The 14,694-nt window shown below is 45.9% G+C and overlaps 2 non-coding genes and 1 pseudogene across 2 annotated transcripts; 1 reads left to right on the top strand and 2 right to left on the bottom strand.

Annotated features, from left to right (window-relative positions):
• Positions 1–241: 241 nt before the first annotated feature.
• Positions 242–8,152, bottom strand: LOC132864544 (zinc finger protein 585A-like; annotated as a pseudogene).
• A 3,520-nt stretch (positions 8,153–11,672) lies between these two features.
• On the top strand, positions 11,673–11,760 carry trnay-gua (transfer RNA tyrosine (anticodon GUA)). The gene is given in 2 exon segments: positions 11,673–11,709; positions 11,725–11,760. It is a non-coding gene; the product is annotated as a tRNA-Tyr (tRNA).
• Positions 11,761–11,860: 100 nt separating this feature from the next.
• On the bottom strand, positions 11,861–11,931 carry trnae-cuc (transfer RNA glutamic acid (anticodon CUC)). Its single transcript has one exon. It is a non-coding gene; the product is annotated as a tRNA-Glu (tRNA).
• Between the last annotated feature and the right edge of the window lie 2,763 nt (positions 11,932–14,694).

A 14,694-nucleotide genomic window follows, 5' to 3' on the forward strand; every position in this document is an offset into this window, starting at 1 on the left:
TTGGAGATGACTCTGCTGAGTAAAACTCTTCCCACACTGAGCAGTGATACGGCTTCTCTCCTGTCTGAATGCGCTCGTGTGTTTGGAGAGCACTCTGGCGAGTAAAACTCTTCCCACACTGTGAGCAGCGATATGGTTTCTCTCCTGAGTGAATGCACTGGAGTTGCTGGAGAGCACTCTGGCGAGTAAAACTCCTTCCACACTGTGAGCAGTGAAACGGCTTCTCTCCTGTGCGAATGCGCTGGTGTTGTTGGAGATGACTCGGACGAGTAAAACTCTTTCCACACTGTGAGCAGAGATATGGTTTCTCTCCTGTGTGAATGCCCTGGTGTGTTTGGAGAGCACTCTGACGAGTAAAACTCTTCCCACACTGTGAGCAGCGATATGGCTTCTCTCCTGTGTGAATGCTCTGGTGTGTTTGGAGATGACTCGGGTGAGTAAAACACTTTCCACAGTGTGAGCAGTGATACGGCTTCTATCCTGTGTGAATGCACTGGTGTTGTTGGAGATGACTCTGACGAGTAAAACTCTTCCCACACTGTGAGCAGAGATATGGTTTCTCTCCTGTGTGAATGTGCTGGTGTTGTTGGAGATGACTCTGACGAGTAAAACTCTTCCCACACTGTGAGCAGTGATACGGCTTCTCTCCTGTGTGAATGCACTGGTGTGATTGGAGATCATTCTCGTGAGTAAAACACTTCCCACACTGTAAGCAGTGATACGGCTTCTCTCCTGTGTGAATGCGCTGGTGTTGTTGGAGATTACTCTGACGAGTAAAACTCTTCCCACACTGTGAGCAGTGATACGGCTTCTCTCCTGTTTGAATGCTCTGGTGTTTTTGGAAAGCACTCTGGCGAGTAAAACTCTTTCCACACTGTGAGCAGTGAAACGGCTTCTCTCCTGTATGACTGCGTTGGTGTTTTTGGAGATGACTCTGCTGAGTAAAACTCTTCCCACACTGTGAGCAGTGAAACGGCTTCTCTCCTGTGTGAATGCGTTGGTGTCGTTGGAGATGACTCTAACGATTAAAACTCTTCCCACGCTGTGAGCAGTGATATGGCTTCTCTCCTGTGTGAATGCTCTGGTGTGTTTGGAGAGCACTCTGCAGAGTAAAAGCCTTTCCGCACTGTGAGCAGTAATGCGGCTTCTCTCCTGTGTGAATGCGCTGGTGTTGTTGGAGATGACTCTGACGAGTAAAACTCTTCCCACACTGTGAGCAGCGATATGGTTTCTCTACTGAGTGAATGCGCTGGTGTGTTTGGAGAGCACTCTGGTGAGTAAAACACTTTCCACAGTGTGAGCAGTGATACGGTTTCTTTCTTGTGTGAATGCGTTGGTGTTGTTGGAGATGACTCTGACGAGTAAAACTCTTCCCACACTGTGAGCAGTGATACGGCTTCTCTCCTGTATGACTGCGTTGGTGTTTTTGGAGATTAATCTGCTGAGTAAAACTCTTTCCACACTGTGAGCAGTGATACGGCTTCTCTCCTGTGTGAATGCGCTGGTGTGTTTGGAGAGCCCTCTGGTGAGTAAAACTCTTCCCACACTGTGATCAACGATATGGTTTCTCTGCTGAGTGAATGAGCTGGTGTTGTTGGAGAGCACTCTGACGAGTAAAACTCCTTCCACACTGTGAGCAGTGATACGGCTTCTCTCCTGTGTGAATGCGTTGGTGTTGTTGGAGAGCACTCTGGTGAGTAAAACTCTTCCCACACTGTGATCAACGATATGGTTTCTCTGCTGAGTGAATGAGCTGGTGTTGTTGGAGAGCACTCTGACGAGTAAAACTCCTTCCACACTGTGAGCAGTGATACGGCTTCTCTACTGTGTCTATGCCCTGGTGTAGTTGGAGAGCACTCTGGTGAGTAAAACTCTTCCCACACTCTGAGCAGTGATACGGCTTCTCTCCTTTTTGAATGCTCTGGTGTTTTTGGAAAGCACTCTGGTGAGTAAAACTCTTCCCACACTGTGAGCAGCGATATGGTTTCTCTCCTGTGTGAATGCTCTGGTGTGTTTGGAGATGACTCTGCTGAGTATAACTCTTCCCACACTGTGAGCAGTGATACGGCTTCTCTCCTGTGTGAATGCGTTGGTGTTGTTGGAGAGCACTCTGGTGAGTAAAACTCTTCCCACACTGTGATCAACGATATGGTTTCTCTGCTGAGTGAATGAGCTGGTGTTGTTGGAGAGCACTCTGACGAGTAAAACTCTTCCCACACTGTGAGCAGTGAAACAGCTTCTCTCCTGTGTGAATGCGCTGGTGTTGTTGGAGAGCACTCTGGCGAGTAAAACTCCTTCCACACTGTGAGCAGTGATACGGCTTCTCTCCTGTGTGAATGCCCTGGTGTTGTTGGAGAGCACTCTGGCGAGTAAAAGTCTTCCCACACTGTGAGCAGTGATATGGTTTCTCTACAAAGAACAGAGCACATTACTCCAATTCTAAGGTCCGTTCACTTGCTTCCAGTAAGCTACAGAATTGACTTTGAAGTATTGCTGCTGGTGTACAAATCTCTAAATGGTACAGGGCCCAATTACCTCTCTGATATGTTGCAGCGGCCTAACCCAATCAGATCTACCAGATCGCAACAGAAAAATTTACTATTAAAACCAGTTGTTAAAACAAAGTGTGGTGAAGCATCTTTTAGCTACTATGCAGTACAGCTATGGAACCAACTGCCAGAGGACATTAAAAATGCTCCTGCTGTTGGCAGCTTCAAATCTAGGTTAAAGACCAAGCTGTTTTCAGATGCTTTCTGTTAAATAATTAATATTTTTACATTTTTTAATATTCTTAACTTTCTCTGCATGTTTTAAATTTACTTTAATTTTATTCTATTTCATTCCGCTGGTTTCTTTTTCTTCTTTTTTCTTTTTGGCATTTTATTATTTTATTTCTACTATTGTTTAATTCTTATTATTTTATTTTAATTCTTTTAATTAATTGTTTTAGAATAAAAATAAAATTATTTTATGTAATTTTATTTCTCTATTGTTTACTGTTTTTGTTTTTGCATCTGTAAAGCACATTGAACTGCCATTGTGTATGAAATGTGCTATATAAATAAACTTGCCTTGCCTTACTGAGTGAATGCGCTGGTGTGTTTGGAGAGCGCTCTCGTGAGTAAAACACTTCCCACACTTTGAGCAGCGATATGGTTTCTCTCCTGTGTGAATGCTCTGGTGTTGATGGAGATGACTCTGACAAGTAAAACTCTTCCCACACTGTGAGCAGTGATACACCTTCTCTCCTGTGTGAATGCCCTGGTGTGTTTGGAGAGCACTCTGGTGTGTAAAACACTTCCCACACTGTGAGCAGCGATATGGTTTCTCTCCTGTGTGAATGTGCTGGTGTTGTTGGAGATGTCTCTGATGAGTAAAACTCTTCCCACATTGTGAGCCGAGATATGGTTTCTCTCCTGTGTGAATGCTCTGGTGTGTTTGGAGATGACTCTGCTGAGTAAAACTCTTTCCACACTGTGAGCAGTGATACGGCTTCTCTCCTGTGTGAATGCGCTGGTGTGTTTGGAGAGCACTCTGGTGAGTAAAACTCTTTCCACACTGTGAGCAGCGATATGGTTTCTCTCCTGTGTGAATGCGCTGGTGTGTTTGGAGAAGACTCCGGTGAGTAAAACACTTCCCACACTGTGAGCAGCGAAATGGCTTCTCTCCTGTGTGAATGCACTGGTGTTGTTGGAGATGACTCTGACGAGTAAAAATCTTTCCACACTGTGAGCAGTGATACGTCTTCTCTCCTGTGTGAATGGGCTCGTGTGTTTGGAGAGCACTCTGGTGAGTAAAACTCTTCCCACACTGTGAGCAGTGATATGGTTTCTCTCCTGTGTGAATGCGCTGGTGTTGTTGGAGATGTCTCTGATGAGTAAAACTCTTTCCACATTGTGAGCAGTGTTACGGCTTCTTTCCTGTGTGAATGCTCTGGTGTGTTTGGAGAGCACTCTGCAGAGTAAAACTCTTTCCACACTGTGAGCAGTGATACGGCTTCTCTCCTGTGTGAATGCGCTGGTGTGTTTGGAGAAGACTCTGGTGAGTAAAACACTTCCCACACTGTGAGCAGTGATACGGCTTCTCTCCTTTATGACTGCTTTGGTGTTTTTGGAGATTACTTTGATGAGAAAAACTCTTCCCACACTGTGAGCAGTGATACAGCTTCTCTCCTGTGTGAATGCGCTGATGATGTTGGAGATCACTCTGCTGAGTAAAACTCTTCCCACTCTGTTAGCAGTGATATGGTTTCTCTCTTGTGTGAATGCGCTGGTGTTGTTGGAGATGACTCTGACGAGTAAAACTCTTCCCACATTGTGAGCAGTGACACGGCTTCTCTCCTGTATGCCTGCGTTGGTGTTTTTGGAGATGAGTCTGCTGAGTAAAACTCTTCCCACACTGTGAGCAGTGAAACGGCTTCTCTCCTCTGTGAATGCGCTTTTGTTGTTGGAGATGACTCTTATGAGTAAAACTCCTTCCACACTGTGAGCAGTGATACGGCTTCTCTCCTGTGTGAATGCGCTGGTGTTGTTGGAGAGCACTCTGATGAGTAAAACTCTTTCCGAACTGTGAGCAGTGATACAGCTTCGCTCCTGTATGCCTGCGTTGGTGTTTTTGGAAATGACTCTGCTGAGTAAAACTCTTCCCAAATGTGAGCAGTGAAACGGCTTTCTCCTGTGTGAATGCGCTGGTGTTGTTGGAGATGACTCTGATGAGTAAAACTCCTTCCACACTGTGAGCAGTGATACGGCTTCTCTCCTGTGTGAATGCGCTGGTGTTGTTGGAGAGCACTCTGATGAGTAAAACACTTCCCACACTGTGCGCAGCGATTATGGTTTCTCTCCTGTGTGAATGCTCTGGTGTGTTTGGAGATGACTCTGCTGAGTAAAACTCTTTCCACACTGTGAGCAGTGAAATGGCTTCTTTCCTGTGTGAATGCGCTGGTGTTGTTGGAGATGACTCTGACGAGTAAAACTCTTTCCACACTGTGAGCAGTGAAACGGCTTCTCTCCTGTGTGAATAAACTGGTGTTTTTGGAGATGACTCTGATGAGTAAAACCGTTATACATGCATCTAGAAATAATTAAGGTGGGTGGAGCACAGAAGCACGGCAGGCCAGAACTGAGCTAGCAAAAACCCTTTTATTTTAGTTAGTTAGTTAGTTAGTTAGTTAGTTAGTTAGTTAGTTAGTTAGTTAGTTAGTTAGTTAGAACTTTATTTATCCCCATGGGGCAATTGTATTTGCTGTACAGTCACTGGCACAAGACATGAGACACAGACAAGCATACAAAACAACAGAAAAAACACATACACAGAAAATTGCTATTCACACACTAATACTACATTGGTTGACTGAATTACCACTTGCCCTCATTTAGGGCTTTTATCGCTTGGGGTACAAAAGAAAACCTTGACCTGTTTTTGGACAGCAGGGGGGGACAAAACCGACGTCCAGATGGCAGGAGTTGAAATGAAGAGGACAGCGGGTGTGTGTATTGTTCAATAATGTTATCAGCCTTTTTAACAAGTCTGTCTCTATAAATACTTTCCATACTTGGCAGAGTGATCCCAAGAAGCTTGCTGGCAGTAGAGACTGTCTTTCTGACCACCTTTTTCTGTGCCTCAGTGGCATTGCCAAACCAGCAAGTAATACAGAAGGTTAAAACACTTTCAATAAAAGCAGTATAAAACATGCGCAGCATCTTTTTGTCAACCTTAAAAACAAGCAGTTTCTTTAAGAAGTACATTCTTTGCTGTGTCTTGGTATGCAGTAAATCAGTCCATGAGTCCCATTTCAGCTTATTGTCAAGTACGACACCCAGGTATTTATAAGTGGAGACAGTCTGAATGGTCTCTCCCATCACAACTGTGGCAGAGGATGAGTGTGACCTTCTAAAATCAATAGACATTTCCTTTGTCTTCTTTGTGTTTAAAATCAGGCTTGACCTTTTACACCACGCTAAAAAGAAATCTAAAACTGGGCCATGATCACTTTCTCCATCCTCTAGTAGGCTCACTAGTGCTGTGTCATCTGCATATTTGATAAAATGTCTGTTGGGGAAAGTGCTAGTGCATGCATTTGTGTATAAAATAAAAAGTAAGGGAGATAAAACACAACCTTGTGGGGAGCCCATGGATGTAGTCATAGTGTCAGAGAGGAGAGAGCCAACTCTGACGCGCTGAGCTCTACCGGTCAGGAAGTCCATAATCCAACAAATAAGACCAGCATTAAGGTTAAAATCATTAGCAAGTATCCCTGCAAGAGTCTTTGGTAGCATAGTGTTAAAAGCAGAGGAAAAGTCCACAAATAAAATCTTTGCATGGGCCTTAGATTTTTCAAGGTGCATGTGCAAAAGGTGCATTAGTGTTAAAATGGCATCCTCCACCCCCCTGGAGGCTTGATATGCAAACTGCAGGGGGTCCATGAGCTTGTAGGTTTGGGACACAATGTGCTGCTTTACCAGACACTCCAAGCACTTCATGACCAAGGATGTCAGTGCTATTGGCCGGAAGTCATTGGGTTCTGAGGGTCTGGGCTTTTTTGGAACAGGTACAATTGTAGAAGTCTTCCACAGAAAAGGGACTTTACAGAGTTTGAGAGATGAATTAAAAATGTCAGTAAAAACAGGGGCCAGTTGTTCGGCACAGTTCTTTAAAACACTACCACAGATGTTGTCTGGACCAGGGCTTTTCCTAGGGTTAGTATGCCTAAACATCCTAAGAACATCAAATTGCCTGATATTCCACTCAGATGCAGAGGGGGGAGAGGGCAGTGGTGGGGTGCCACCGGTGCCATTGTTGCCGCTTTCAAAGCGGCAGAAGAAGTTGTTCAATTGGTTAACACCCTCTCTGCCCTCACCTCCAAGCATGTCTGAGCAATTGTTCCAGTCCAGAGAGGATTTTCCCCTGCCCTTGTGTGGGACATCGGTCATGGTCTTAATTCCCTGCCATGCTTCCCGGGAGTTGCCTGACTCCAGGGTAGCTTCAATCTTTTGTCTATAACTGTGTTTATCCAACTGTATTTGTCTTTTAATTTGTCTCTGTATGTCCCTCCTGCCTATGTCATCATGAGCCAGGTGTGCTTTTTTTTTTCCATTCTAAGGTGCTTTAGTTTGTTGAACACCCACGGTTTGTCGTTGGGAAACACTTTTTTGTTTTTTGTGGGTATGATAGAGTCTGTGCAAAAATTGATGTAGTCAGATATTGCTTCTACCTGTTCATTTATATCGTCACAATTAAAAACGTCCCAATCTGTGCACTCAAAACATCCTTGTAGGGTCATTATACTCTCACTGTCCCACATTTTCACTGATTTTTTCTGGGGCTTTTCTCTTTCCAAAAGTCTCTGGTAAACAGGGCGAAGATAAACAACACTATGATCTGATGCCCCTAGTGGCGGGAGCAGGGATGAAAGGTAGGCATTTTTGACAGTTCCATAGCACAGGTCAAGGAATGCGTTTTTTCTAGAGGGACAGTCTACGTATTGATAATATGTGCGTAAGCACTTTTTCAGTGGACAGTTATTGAAATCTCCAAGGAAAAATTTCAGGGCGTCAGGGGAAAGGGATTCAATCTTCTGGGTGAGATTAAAAATAGCATCTAAGGCCCTAGCGGCGTTCGCTTTGGGATGAATGTATGCAACGGTGTAAAAGATCTGGGGAAACTCTCTTGGAAGATATGGGGGTCACAGAGAGACACAAAGCAGTTCAATATCGGGAGTACAAAGGCTCTCTCTCACCACCACAGTCCTACACCACTCGTCCCGAATGAGCAGACAGACACCGCCCCCTCGGATCTTCCCGGTAGTTGAAGGGTCCTGATCAGTGCGGAACACGGAAAATCCAGGGGGTCCCACCTCACTGTCAGAGACGTTGCTGTCCAGCCACGTCTCTGTGATGGCCAGGATGCAGGCGCTCCGATACTCGTGCAGGTACCGGACATTCGCTGTCAGCTCGTCCGTTTTTGCTCTCAGGGACTGGGCGTTGATCAGCAGGGTGATGGGAAGAGGAAGTTTGTTTCTCAGTCTTCTGAGTTTCTGCCGAATGCCCCCTTTAGATCCCCGTTTGTGTCTCGTCCGGATAGTACATCTCTTTGGATTTCTTCTGAGGTAGTTTGGTATGGAGTTGACAATGAGTTTGTGATCCGTATGCATATGATCGCGCAACAGGAGAAGGAATTCCCTGCTGTATTGTGTTACACCTGCCACGCCAACACGGTCATGAAAGTGGCCACAGGTGAAGCAAGTGTTTAAAAACACTGCAAGCAGTCCAATCGCACACAAATATGCGAAGTCCATTGTAGCTTTAGTGCGAACTAAACAATGACTGACGAGTAAATAAATAAATAAACAAACAGAACACACACAGTGCCAAACGCGAACGACAGCAGGGCAGCCACAGCGCAGCGCCCGGAACCGGAAATCAATGATTTTAGCTTTTAAGCTTTACATTTATTCTCCCACACACGCACGCACACAAAGACACACACTCAAGTGTTCAGGTTGGGGGAGAGCCCCCTTCCTCTGCTCTCCCTCTCCTCTTATGGGGTGCAGTCACTGGGGAAGACACACAAACACAGGTTAATTCCCGTCAGGTGCAGTGATTCTGCCACTTACCTTCCCTGACTCCGCCCTCCATTCACAGACCGACGCTTGACCACGCCCCTGCTGCCACATACCCCCACCGCCCGACTCAGCCGGGGGAGCTGTCCGTCCTGCAGCTGACTCCCCACCCCCTTGACGGGAGAGGAAATCCGCCACGACCATCTGCGCCCCCCGGCCTGTGGACCACCTCGAACTTAAATGGCTGGAGTGCCAGATGCCAACGTGTGAGCCGCTCGTTGGCATCCGTCATGAGTTGGAGCCACTGCATGGGGCGCATGGTCTGGCCAGAGGGTGAAAGGGCACCCCAGCAGGTAGTAGCGGGGGGCGAGGACCACCCACTTGATGGCGGGGCATTTCTTTTCTATGGTGCTGTACCTGCCCTCGCGCACCGACAGCTTCCGGCTGATGTACAGCACTGGACAGTCCTCCCCCTCCACCTCCTGGGACAGAACAGCCCCCAGCCCTCTGTCCGACACATCCGTCTGCAAAACAAAGGGGAGAGAAAAGTCAGGGGAGTGTAACAGTGGCCCCCCACACAATGCAGCCTTTACCTTAGAGAAAGCCTGCTGGCATTGCTCCGTCCACTGGACCGGATCTGGTGCCCCCTTTTTAGTTAGATCAGTCAGTGTGCTGGTGTATGCTGACTCACCAAGCCCATGAGATTTTACACTTGCATATGTGCTTTTCATGTATAAAAGCACCATAAAAACATCAGGGGTCATCGGGCTTGGGTTCCACACACCCCTCTAGAGTCTTAAATTTCAGATTTTTTATTTTGGAAATGTTTTTTTTCTCCGCGGCGCATGTGCTGTCAAGGCTCGGGCTCTCGAGGCCAGGGCTCTCGAGGCCAGAGCTGACAAGGCCTTTGAAATAGTGGTGCAAGTGGACAGAGAACCTACAAAAACCATCAGAAAGGGTTCTACACACCCCTGCACAGTGTTAGCCAACAAAGAATATGAATATGATTTATGAATATGATTTTTTTTTCAGATAATCAAAATTTTTTTTCCCCAGCGCATGCTACCGATGCAAGTACCAATACTGAGAAGTCCAAGTGTCCAATTGGTCAAAGTGGCCAGAAAAAAAGTGGTTCATGTTGACAGAAAACTCACAAAAAACATCATTGTCATTAAATAAATCCCAGCTCCACAAGTCAGGAAGTTCAGCATACTTGCTGACCAAGTATGTACAGTGTCAGCCCAAAAATAATAAGATTTTTTTTTTTACATTGTCATTTAATAAATCTAAGATCACTCAAGTTGGGAAGGTCAGCATACTTGCTGACCATACCAGGGAGAAGCTGAAGTGGCCCTGCATTACCTGCTGTGACCATCAGATGGCAATAAATCTAAGTTCACTTAAGTCGGGAAGGTCAGCACCATTGCTGACCATTCCAGGGAAGAAGCTGAGGTGGCCCTGCATTACCTGCTCTGACCAGCAGATGGCAATAATGGGATATATTGGCCTCCAGTGAGGTTTTGCAGGCAGACTCGTGTACCAGAGAGCCCAAAACAAAGGAAGGGCCATTAAGAAGGACAAAGAGCTGTGGGGGGTTGGGTTGCAGCCTGGGTTAGGAAGTTGGGTTGCAGTTCCATGGCCTGATTAGATAAAAAATGTTGAAAAATGGAATTAAAAGTTAAATCTATCCCAAAGCATCCAAACTTGGTATATGAATATTGGCCAGTATACAGGTGCTACTCAGTGGGTCCAAGGTTGGGATGCTTTCAGCAAAGTTTTGGCCACAACTGTGACTGTCTCTCTTGGCAGAGAACACCAAACTTATGCTTAGTTCCATGCAATCTAATGTCTTTTTATTTTCTGTATTTTCTGGTAGTCCTCTCTCTCTCAATCCTCTCTCTCTCTCTCTCTCTCTCTCTCTCTCTTTGATGATGATTTAGTCCTGACTTTTTTTACCATGGGCAGAAAAATGGCAAAGTCCCACAGTTCAGAAAAATGACAAATTCCCACAGTTCAGAAAAATGACGAATTCCCACAGTTCAGAAAAATGACGAATTCCCACAGTTCAGAAAAATGACAATGTCCCACTGCTCAGTTTTACCATGGGCATCAGGCGGAAAAATGACAAAATCCCACAGTTCAGAAAAATGGCAGAGTCCCACAGTTCAGAAAAATGACAAATTCCCACAGTTCAGAAAAATGACAATGTCCCACTGCTCAGTTTTACCATGGGCATCAGGCGGAAAAATGACAAAATCCCACAGTTCAGAAAAATGGCAAAGTCCCACTGCTCAGTTTTACAATCACACAAACCTTCTTTACTGAGCTAGGACAATAATTGTAGATCTGACTGTGGAAACAACAGTGGCGATGATAGTGATACACGGTCACGTGGTTCCTCAGCCGCAAAAAGAAAAACAAAACAAAAACACGAGTCAGCATTTCAAATTTAAGTAACTTCATTACCAGCATGAGCAGAGATCAATTTTCAGATCTTTTTTTTGAGAATATCTAGAAGCAATTACACTGTATGGCCACACGATGTCATTAAAGTACCAACAAGCTTTTCCTGCCCTTGCACTTTGCCCTGACTGAGCAATTCTCTTCATGCTCTCGTCTCTGTGAAGGCCACTGGTAAATTGGTGAGGACAAGCCTACAACGTTTGAATAAATCCATTTGATTAAATCAGAATAGGAAATAAAGCCTCAAGGTCCGGAATACTAAAAATGAATACTGTTTCAATAGAACCTGGAGTTCGACTGGAGTTTTGTGTACAGAGTATCACAGTCATCGTCAACACAACTTCTCTGGAGTTTGCTTTCACATTTGCCAAAATGCCCAAAACAAACAAGATCCATTCATTTGTTTCTGTTCTTTTGAAACTGAGCTTTTCATCAGCCTTAAAAGACTGAAGAGAAATCACTATTTATAATAGATTTTCTAAATTATTTCATTGCGTTGCGTATTGCGGGTGCACATAATTTGGTAGGTTAAGCCAGCTTGTGCAAAACGAGTTTTGGCACAAAACAATATATATGCAGTATATTAAAAGCAAGCGCTGTTGGAGATGTTGCTTGACGGCTCACTCAGCAGAAAAGCACTTCAGGGTACCCTTCGATAGCTCAGTTGGAAGAGCAGAGGACTGTAGTTGCTTGCGATGGCCATCCTTAGGTCACTGGTTAGAATCCGGCTCGAAGGAAGCGTTTGTTCCGACAGAGAGTCTGATGCTATTTTAGTAATAATGATGGGGAGGTGGGTTTAAAAAAAAAAAATAAACACCCCCCCCCAAGCCAAGACTTTTCCCTGACCGGGAATCGAACCCAGGCCGCGGCGGTGAGAGCGCCGAATCCTATCACTAGACCACCAGGGAGTGAACAGAGGCAAATAGGAATGCCCACAAGACCTCTGAGGACCAGCTCTGGCTGGGTGTAATACCTTTGAGGCGCCATGTACTGTCTGGGCAAAGTACCTCTGCGGTCCTCGAGTGGCTTGGGGCGGTACCTTTGTGAGCCTGTCGTCACGTCTGTGTCCGGTACCTTACAAGCTTCTCGTGGCCGGGGGCAGTTCCTCCGAGGCCCTCCGGTGGATGTCCCTCTGGTGCTTCTCAAGGCTGAGTGCAGTACTTTTGGCTGGGCACAGTACCTTTGGGGCATCTGCAAAAATAAGGCAAATTTTAACTTACATCTTCACAAATTATTCTCTGGGATAGGATTCTGTCGTTTTTACAAGTTTGACTGACCTTGACATCTCGCCCAATGTTATTGCAGTTTTTCTGGCAGGTTGCTCCTTTTGATGCCAGCTTATTGTGCTGATACTACAAGGAGCAAACAAATGTGAATTTAGTGATATTCATTCACCAAGGCAGGTAACTCTTGCTAAGTTGCATAACAGTTTACTACTGACTGTATGTCCTCATCTCACCCTCAAATTCACTCTTGACTGTATGTCTGTAGCTAACGCTCAAAGAACCCAACTGGAACATTGTCATCAGGTTTTCCAAAGTTTTCTTGCATTGCAGTAGTAAGGGGAACTTTAAATACAACCAAAAGGGAACGTTCTCCAAAAGCTCTCCCGAGGTTCCCACTTTACAAACGTTAGGAGAAAGTTAGGAGAAAGATCCATCATCCAAAACATGCAAACAAAAACTGCCGTTATACATGCATCTAGAAATAGTTAAGGTGGGTGGAGCACAGAAGCACGGCAGGCCAGAACTGAGCTCGGAAAAAAACCTTTTATTTTAGCTTTTAAGCTTTACATTTATTCTCCCACACACGCACGCACACACAGACACACACACAAGTGTTCAGGTTGGGGGAGAGCCCCCTTCCTCTGCTCTCCCTGTCCTCTTATGGGGCGCGGTCACTGGGGAAGACACACGAACACAGGTTAATTCCCGTCAGGTGCAGTGATTCTGCCACTTACCTTCCCTGACTCCGACCTCCATTCACAGACCGACGCTTGACCACGCCCCTGCTGCCACATAACCCCACCGCCCGACTCAGGCCGGGGAGCCGTCCGTCCTGCAGCTGACTCCCCACCCCCTTGACGGGAGAGGAAATCCGCCACGACCATCTGCGCCCCCCGGCCTGTGAACCACCTCGAACTTAAATGGCTGGAGTGCCAGATGCCAACGGGTGATCCGCGCGTTGGCATCCTTCATGAGTTGGAGCCACTGCATGGGGCGCATGGTCTGGCCAGAGGGTGAAAGGGCACCCCAGCAGGTAGTAGCGGGGGGCGAGGACCACCCACTTGATGGCGGGGCATTCCTTTTCTATGGTGCTGTACCTGCCCTCGCGCACCGACAGCTTCCGGCTGATGTACAGCACTGGACAGTCCTCCCCCTCCACCTCCTGGGACAGAACAGCCCCCAGCCCTCTGTCCGACGCATCCGTCTGCAAAACAAAGGGGAGAGAAAAGTCAGGGGAGTGTAACAGTGGCCCCCCACACAATGCAGCCTTTACCTTAGAGAAAGCCTGCTAGCATTGCTCCGTCCACTGGACCGGATCTGGTGCCCCCTTTTTAGTTAGATCAGTCAGTGTGCTGGTGTGTGCTGACTCACCAAGCCCATGAGATTTTACACTTGCATATGTGCTTTTCATGTATAAAAGCACCATAAAAACATCAGGGGTTGTCGGGCTTGGGTTCCACACACCCCTCTAGAGTCTTAAATTTCAGATTTTTTTTTTCGGAAATGTTTTTTTTCTCCGCGGCGCATGTGCTGTCAAGGCTCGGGCTCTCGAGGCCAGGGCTGACAAGGCCTTTGAAATAGTGGTGCAAGTGGACAGAGAACCTACAAAAAACATCAGAAAGGGTTCTACACACCCCTGCACAGTGTTAGCCCACAAAGAATATGAATATGATTTATGAATATGATTTTTTTTCAGATAATCAAAATTTTTTCCCCAGCGCATGCTACCCATGCAAGTACCAATACTGAGAAGTCCATGTGTCCAATTGGTCAAAGTGGTCAGAAAAAAAGTGGTTCATGCTGACAGAAAACTCACAAAAAACATCATTGTCATTAAATAAATCCCAGCTCACATAAGTCGAGAATTTCAGCATACTTGCTGACCAAGTATGTACAGTGTTAGCCCGAAAATAATAAGATTTTTTTTTACATTGTCATTTAATAAATCTAAGATCACTCAAGTTGGGAAGGTCAGCATACTTGCTGACCATATCAGGGAGAAGCTGAAGTGGCCTTGCATTACCTGCTCTGATGACCAGATGGCAATAATGGGATATATTGGCCTCCAGTGAGGTTTTGCAGGCAGACTCGTGTTCCAGAAAGCCCAAAACAAAGGAAGGGCCATTAAGAAGGACAAAGAGCTGTGGGGGGTTGGGTTGCAGCCTGGGTTAGGAAGTTGGGTTGCAGTTCCATGGCCTGATTAGATAAAAAATGTTGAAAAATGGAATTAAAAGTTAAATCTATCCCAAAGCATCCAAACTTGGTATATGAATATTGGCCAGTATACAGGTGCTACTCAGTGGGTCCAAGGTTGGGATGCTTTCAGCAAAGTTTTGGCCACAACTGTGACTGTCTCTCTTGGCAGAGAACAGCAAACTTATGGTTAGTTCCCTGTAATCTAATGTATTTTTATTTTTCTGTATTTCCTGGTACTCCTCTCTCTCT

Source organism: Neoarius graeffei, chromosome 17, assembly GCF_027579695.1.
Source record: "Neoarius graeffei isolate fNeoGra1 chromosome 17, fNeoGra1.pri, whole genome shotgun sequence".
NCBI classification, from domain to species: Eukaryota; Metazoa; Chordata; class Actinopteri; order Siluriformes; family Ariidae; genus Neoarius; species Neoarius graeffei.